The sequence below is a fragment of the Diabrotica undecimpunctata genome, chromosome 8 (assembly GCF_040954645.1).
Source record: "Diabrotica undecimpunctata isolate CICGRU chromosome 8, icDiaUnde3, whole genome shotgun sequence".
In the NCBI taxonomy this organism is placed as follows: Eukaryota; Metazoa; Arthropoda; class Insecta; order Coleoptera; family Chrysomelidae; genus Diabrotica; species Diabrotica undecimpunctata.
In genome coordinates, this window is record NC_092810.1 from 4,438,771 (window position 1) to 4,447,577 (window position 8,807).

Consider the following 8,807-nt stretch of genomic DNA (forward strand, 5'->3'; position numbering starts at 1 on the left):
GAAAAGCTCTTTCCATGAGGTCATCCTTGTTATAGGCATAATATTCATCCCCCTCATTATTGTCAAACTCATCCAAGTGAGACGTGTCACTTTCTGTTTCGTTATCACTTGGTGGCTCTTCTGTACTGTCGTTTTCAGTTTTATTAGGTTGCTGAGCTACAACACTTTTTCCTGGCTTGACATTTAGTTTGATTTGCTTAATATTTCGGCTGGACGGTGCAGCTGAATATCTTTTCTTCTTTAGATAATGTACCAAAAAGTTTTTCATTTGGCCGTCTATTTCTTTGTCTTCTTTAGGTAGTTTATTTTAAACTTTCTCGGTGAAACTAGAGTAAATTGCCAATGCTGCAAATGATGAAACCATAATTCGTTTTATAGCGCTGTGTTCGTCCGCTGTTTTTGTTATTTTGTTCATGTGGACAAGTTTGTCCACACTTTGGAAAATCTTTCTTATATATTGTGGTTAATGTGGGGTGATAGTTGTTCCAATCACTAAGAGTTTCCCTCCAAGACATCTGAAAGGGACGAAAAAAATCGACCATTTGATGGTTGGGATAAATGTGTTGACTTTTGACCAAACATATAAAGCCCGCATTGTTTTGTTCGCATAAAGATATCAATTCGTCGGTAAAATGTAAGGATGATCCTATGATGTATATCCTATGATGATTTTTAGCCCTTTAAGACGTTTTGCTAAGGTTTCTTCTGAACCTCTAGCTCTAGGTCTTTTAATATTAGTCTCCCGTTTTTGGGTAATTTATCCTTTATGCCGTCTCCGTAATGAATATAACTTGTCAGTTCCAGGTAATTCTTTTTAAAGAGGCACTTGTCGACCCTGTGCATCCAAAACACTTTTGGCTAAATATTTTATATCCCACAAGTTAAGGGGAAACGCCCACTCGCCGTATATTGCAGCACACTGTATAATGATTTTGTCTTCGTTCGCAGAAAATACAGTCTGCCCACCACTCTTACATTTCAGGGAAAATTAAAATATTCAGAATCATTCGTAATTACCAATTTCGCACCTTTGGAACTATTTCACCCCATTTTACGGTACCAGAGAGTTTGAGTTAATCAAACAGCTAGGTTTTCAATACATAAATGTCTCTTAATAAATATATTAAAATTTTTATACAGTCCTAACATTTACAGACTACATTAAGTATCATTTCTATACATAGCCTCTTTTTCTTAAGTATTAGTGATCCAATGACTGGCCTATTTGAATTATATAGGTATCTCATGACTTTGATTAGCACAATGTTAACTGGTTTTAGAATTAGCCCTTGATTGATTTGTTTTGCTAATCTCTAAGGTAAACTTTACTGGAAAAATTGTGTAGAACACGAATGATAACACACAGCTACTAAATAGGTTGAATGAGCATTAAAAGGCTTTTTAATTTGTTTTAATAAACGCCACATTAACCGATATACTATCTACTCATATAAAAGTATACTGTTAGATTAGAGAGTAATTATTTCTTTCTAATAATAGCTTCTTTACTAGTGGAAGCCGATAAATCTTGTACCAACGGCTTGGTATTTCCGGCCACACGTTTTCTTTTTTTTTTTATTCTGTCCCGGAGTACTCTATTCATTTACACTGTCATTAGAATCAGTTGGTTGGTACTTGTCCGAAAGATACGTGTCGCCAAACTCGTCCGATTCTTCATCTGACAGAATTTCTTGCCAATACTTTTTTGTTGCTCTTTCTCGTACGACTGCATTGTACACTCTAATCTAAGTACTGGCAAGAAAAACGCAAGCCACGCAAAGCAAAATTCGCATTTTAGAGTGTTAGATTTTGATTTAAAAGTAAAAAAAGTAATAGAAATACTTACAAAAGTGATCAATATGGTCACACTTAACCTGTTAAGTATAAAATATATTGAATTACATTATAATATGTATCATTGAAATTAAAATGCCATAATTTTCACAGCTTACTTGATTTAATATTATTTTCGATGATTTGCCATGTTTAGGTTTGTCAAGTTTTACAATAAAAGCAGAAAAAAAATAATTTGATAATATATAAAATTGAATTGAAATTTAAATTACAGAAACAAAAAAAATATTCCTGAGGCAAAGTTTCTTGTCAGCCGAGAGAATAATATGGCCGTACTACGTTTATGAATGTAATCATCCGTATTCCTGGCCTGGAGTAATTTTTTTAACGGTTCGGTTTCAAGAAAATAAAAAGAACTGGAAAGGAGATAAAAGCAGCAAACCTTACAAATTAATTTGACCTCTGTCGTCCAGTAAAGCTTCAATTTAAAAGGAAAAACTCCTAAAAAACGAGCCTGCGGCGGTCATCGGGATTCTGCTCCTGATGGAATCCATTTAAATCAGAAATTTGAAAGAAAGTGCTCGCTGTAGTTTTGCTCTTTAAATCCCACTCGCCGACGAGCCGGAAAGAATTATGGTTGCGCCTGCTGCCTCCTCTCTTCTGGAATGGAAGTTCAACAACGCTTCGTCAAACAATTTCTTTACGGATAATTTGGAAATTTACCGATACTATTAGACTGGTGGTGCTCTTTAATTGTTGCAGTTTCGTTTTTGTAAGAAGTAAAAACTTCTACTGCTAATTTGAAAATATATGCAACATTTTTTTGACAAATATGCGCAGATATATGCATATTTTTCATGAAAATCTGCACAAATATTGACTTTTATTACAAAATATGCAATTCAATATGTAATAAAATCTACTGACGTAATAGAACAACATGGGATGCAAAAAAAATAATACGTTCAAAAATTGGTTTTATTTGGAAAAATACAGAAGTAAGAAAAACATAGTTAGATACAATTATTTAGTATACTAAATTGGTGCAAAAAAGTAGTACAATACTTATAAAATTTCTCCTTTGGAAAAACTATAAAAGTCATTTACAATAAGATATTTTTGGAAGTTTTCCAGTAAAAATGATTGTCTTCTATTAGTAAAAATGTATTTAGACGTAGAAAAGACGTAGAAATTTTAATGTCTACTGACGTAATTGGACAATATTGAAGTTTTGGCAGAAACGTTGCCACACTTAGTCATAAAAGTTTCAATGGAACTAATGGACTCTCTTAAACTTAATTGTCCACTCTCTAACGATGTGATCATATCTAGTATAAAGCCAAAATTAACTTAAAAAGTAAATATACGAAAATGGTTGCGTTTCGATTCAATTTGAGTTTCTTACCACTCCCTGACACGTGTTTCTGGGTCTTCCCGTCATCAGAGAGAGCTTGTAAGAAAACTCAAACTAAACCAAAACGCACCGACTACTCTGGCAATTAAAGAACAAATAATTACCAGAGTATGCTACTAGAGACATCTAGTGATGAAAGATGAAGTTAAATGTGTCGATAGCAATTAAAGTAAATTGTATACTCACGCTTAATCAAGCCATTAAGAGCGATGCTGGGAATATTTATATTCCACTATGCATCAACAATTTACCCATATAAATTACCATCTTTCTTGTACTCATTGCGTCGAGTAAGGACGATAAATATACGAAAATGGTTGCGTTTTGATTCAATTTGAGTTTCTTACCACTCAGTGGTAACACTACCCTTACCATACAATTTACTTTAATTGCTATCGACACATTTAACTTCATCTTAAAAAGTAAATCTCTAGCTATACTTGCACTTTGTAACAAGTCCTTAGTTTCAACTACCCTCTGAGCGTCAAATAGACTAATTTTATTAGTATATTCGACTATTATTAAACTATTTTCATTTTTATTATGAAATACAAAAAGAAGATAATATTTAATAAAAATCAAGTTATTTATCGTTATCTACTACTAATTAACTAATTAACACGAAACACATTGGATCCAGTTTTTAACAGGTTTACTGTTGTTAAAGGTGTCGAAACAGTTTTCGTCTTCTGTAGAATCAGCAGACATTTGATGACGTTTGACCTTGTTTGTTTTTGATTTCTTTATTTTCTTAAAATTCATTCATTTTCTTGATGGAATTTTCTTGAACTCTTTTCTCAAGACTTTTTTGGTAGAGGTATCAGTCAATGTTGTCATTTGGCGACAGATTGTACCTCAATTGGATACTTTTTCGTGGACCTGCTAGGAGAAGGGATCTTAAATTAAGAAAAGTAACCTTTTCGGGGTAATTTCTGGTCTACGTTCTATTATACTCTCAGTTGAAGTGCCTAGCCGATCTTCGTATTCGATTTCCAGTAGGCGCTTTTTCATCTAAACGTGCTGGTCTATTCTATTCATCTTTGTCTAAATTAGTACTTCGTGGGCGGGAAGAACTGTGAAATATGATGGCATTAACTTTTCTTCTAAAAATATATCTCCAATAAGAAGATAAATTTTACTCACCATACAGACAGCTGTTATATTTTTAAGAGTAATAGCTAGAGGCTTCTAATGTGATCAATGTTATGCTATGCAACACATGTTTCCAAATCATTATGGAGAGCTGGTTCCTAAAAAAACTGAAATGACTTATAGTAACATTTGATCATTTTGAGCAGTGTATGTGATTGGCCTGCCATTATATTATATTTATTATGACAGACAAATAATAAAATAAACAAACAATTGATTACATATTATGTTAATTCATAAATTGTAATAATTATTATGGTCTAAATTTTGATATTATTTTGAATTCTTGAATTTTATAAAGAGTATATAAGTAATAGTTTTTATATAAAATAGGCTGGTTGTTGTTATTTTTATTATTAAGGAATAAAACAAACAGCATAACTGGACACTATCAGAGTCAGCAAAACATTTTAACATAAGCAAAACCACAGTTTTTCTATTAATAAAAAATTGAGGAAACAAGAAACTCTCGAAAGAAAGCGAAGGTCAGGAAGACCAAAACTATACGAAATTTAAGTATGTAAAAATAAAATTAATATTTTGTAATATCTTCATCGGCATTGATAACAGCTTGTACTCTTTGCTCCATCTGCGTGAAAGGAAGTATGAAATTGTTTTCTTCAGAGAGTTTTTCCCAAACCTGTTGTATACCATGCCACAGCTCTTCAGCATTTTGATGTATAAAATTACGCCGATATAACCGTTTTATAATAACCCACACACATTGTCGATTGGGTTTAATTCTGGAATGTAGCTGGGCCATGGTAAGGTTTTATAGGATAAAATAATTTTCTGGATACTACTGTTCTACACTGGGAAACATGACGTTTTCTAGAATATTCAGATGGCTGCCCAACAAACCTGCCATCAGTACGCCATACCATTCCCACTCCTCTAGATTAAATCCACGCCTATACATTAGCGCTAAAATGACCAGCTGCTCAATATCTATCAACATATAGAGGAGTAAATCTATTATTATGTGGTCTATGCACCCCAAATTTTGCCCTTTTGAGAAGATTGAAAAATTTTCTCATCTGTAAATACTACCCTGTTCCAAACATCTTGATTTTGTAGCTGATGATTTAAAGCAAATATAAGTCTTGATTGCTTCTGTTGTGGTGTAAGAGCTTATTTTTTTGCTGCAGTTCGGTACTTAAGACGATGCTTTAATTCTGCGCCAAGTTGTTGTCTTTCTTACCGGAAACTGTGACATAATTCTTGTAGTTTTCGCTTCTTCAAAATGATTTTCTTCTAATCTCTCCGAAAGCCTACGATCTTCATGAGCGGTAGATATTTTCGGTCTTTCAGAACCTTGCTTTCATTTAAGAGTTTCTTGTTCTCTCCATCTTTTGTTAACATTAAAAACTGTTATTCTGCTTACGTTAAAATGGTTCGCTACGGCAGATAGTGACCAATTATCTTCTAATTCCATTACAATTCTTGTTTTTAGTTTTTTGCTAGTATGTGAAGACATTTTTTGAGGTAACACAGGATAAATTATTTGAAAAATATCAAGATTTGGCAGTGACAGTGATAGTACGTAAATAATAAGTATTTACCCTTCAAAATACACTGCTCAATTTTCTACAAAATTCGCTTTAAGAGTCGTATCAGTTTTTTAGGAACCAGCTAGACACTAAAATAATACCCAAATGAGACTGAAAAATGACCTTCCTCGAGGGTTGCTGTCGCCCCCTTATACTTTTGAGTATTTATATATTAAATATTGCCGAAAGCACAATGAAGAGTCAATGCCGCCAAGATGAAAGTGACGTGCTTTCATTCAGACAACAGCTGGCCACCTACTAATTAAAAATTCACTTTAAAGACAGACTTCTCAGTCAATCTTAATATTTAGGTGTGACACTTGATAGAACTCTAAGCTGTGAAGAATCTCTTACGAAGATGACTGCAAATCTCGGGATGCAAAAGAATGTGCACAATTCTGCACTGAGAATCGTGCATCCCGTTACACTTCAAGTACTATGCTTTCTTGTGGCTTAAAAGCTCGCACACCAAACGTGTAAACATCTAACTCAAACCAGGCTTCGCGTATTATATCATTAACAATCAAGGCCACGCCAAGATACTGGCTATCAGCACTGTGTCTTTTAGCCCCCTCATCCGACCTCCGAGAACAAGCTCTCGCCAAGAAGTACAGAAAAATAAACGCCGGTACCATGCTCCGCTCTAACGTTAGTAATCATGTCAGGAGGGGGGTGGGGCACAAGTCAAAAATTAAATTAAATTTAGGTATTCTTTATAAAATTCTAAATTAACCATTATGTTTAGAAAATTAAAACAAACCACTGTAACATTTGACTTTACACAAAAATTTGAAATCGATTGCTTAAAAGAATGGAATGTAAGGCGTTCAATATGGCACTAGCGCGCATTTGACAACAGAGCATTTCCAAGCACTGCCTCCCTTCTTCCCTCACACTACCAGACGCTGGCCAGCCATGGTACAATAAACACAAGGTATGATATTGCGCATGACATTTGACAGCTGACCCAGGCATGTGACGTATGTGTTCATTTTACCATGCTGGCCAGCTAACCGCAGCTAATTAATTGTGACTCAGTGCCTGAGATACCTCGGTCTAGCTTGAAAGATCCTTTCTGGCCATAAGAGCCTATCTGACAATACTGTAAAACGTCACATTGATGATATGGCCGAAGACATACAAAACCAGGTAGTTGATGCAGTAAAACAATCGCCATTTTTTGCCATTCAGCTAGACGAGAGTACAGACATAAGACAATGTTCTCAGTTAATTGTTTATGTTCGCTATATTGAAAACGAAAGAATGAAAGACGAGCTACTCTTTTCTACAGAGTTGGAGACCACGACAAAAGCTATTGATGTTATGAAAGCAGTGTCAGACTTTTTTGACAAACATGAACTCTCTTGGCAAAAACTGATTGGCATGGATGGATGACGAGCCTTCAATGCTTGGTTCTCGCTCAGGATTTGTACAATTAGTAAGAGAGCAAAATGATGATGTGACTGGGATGCATTGTGTTATACATCGATAAGCCTTGGCAGCAAAAACTCTTTTAAATAAACTGAATGGTGTCTTAAAGTTGTGTATTAAAGTAGTGAATTACATAAAAAAACAGTGCATTGAATACTCGACTGTTTAAAACTCTTTGTGAAGATTTAGGGATTGATCACAAAACACTGCCGTTTCATACAGCAGTACGATGGTTCTCAAAAGGAAACATGTTGGCAAGAATATTTGACCTTCGAGATAAAGTAATCACCTACTTGGGACAGCAAAAGCAAAATGAGCTAAGCGTGGCCTTCAAAAAACATTGTACCCAAGTAATTTTGGCTTATTTGTCAGATATCTTTGACTCGTTGAACAGCCTGAACCTAAAATTGCAAGGTGGAAAATCAAATAAAGTTACTCATCGTGATGCGATCAAGATGAATATTAAGAAATTGCAACTTTGGATAAGTAAAATATCAGCAAACACCTGCAATTATTCGAGTTTCCCCAAAGTAGAGTCAATCTCAGAAGAAACACGCTTTAAGGACATTTATGGAGAATCAAGTTTAGAAATCCAAATATCAAACAATTTGGAGAGGGCCCAACACCGAAAGGTACAAATGGGTCTACTGATTAAGTAAAGGTGGAGAGCCTAATTGAAGAGTTCCAGAAAGACTTACCAAACACTTGTGATGATAGTATTTTCAAAATGTCAATTGACCGATTCCATGTCAACATAGACTCCCTGTCTGAATCACTTCAAGAAGATGATTTACAAATCAAACATGATCTCTCTTCCAAATACAACTTTGATATAATGGACAAACCTTCATTTTGGTTAAAATATCTCAAAGTGTATCCTAGTGTATCACGGGAAGCTCTTTGTTTATATTTGCCTATTTCAAGCACTGATATTATTGTACCTTATAGCAGTATAAATCAATGTTTTGTTTTCTATATAATAATAATTTGTTTTTGTTTTAGTCCTAGGCCCATACAAATTATTGTTATGGGGTGGGGGCACAAGAGACATTTATTTTAACAAAAGGGGTCGTGGTACAAAAAGCTTAGGAATCCCTGCTCTAGACTATGCAATAATTCGAATTAAAACGAACTTCAATATAGCCGACCGTTGTTGAGAAGAATGGGAAAATGCACCGCCTGCCATCCGAAGTATGCCGTGTATTTTAAACAAGCAGAGGGTTTCGACCAACCAAGACGAATGTAGGCTACACTGACCAGAATACGAACGAACTATAGCAGAAGCTTCGATTCACTTTTTAGGTGGATAAAAATACTTTCTTCAAATTGTGATTCCGCTAACACTAGAGAAATGGTTAAACATCTAGTGGAGAAATACTCGATCAGATCATACAGAGACAATACGTCCGATTTTTTAGTTGCAACCAAAAAGTCTACTCAATATATATTTATAATAATTAAGTTAG

At 34.5% G+C, this 8,807-nt stretch overlaps 1 pseudogene; it reads left to right on the forward strand.

Annotated features, from left to right (window-relative positions):
• Window positions 1-780: 780 nt before the first annotated feature.
• LOC140448290 (protein FAM200A-like) lies at window positions 781-8,000 on the forward strand (annotated as a pseudogene).
• The last annotated feature ends 807 nt before the right edge of the window (window positions 8,001-8,807 follow it).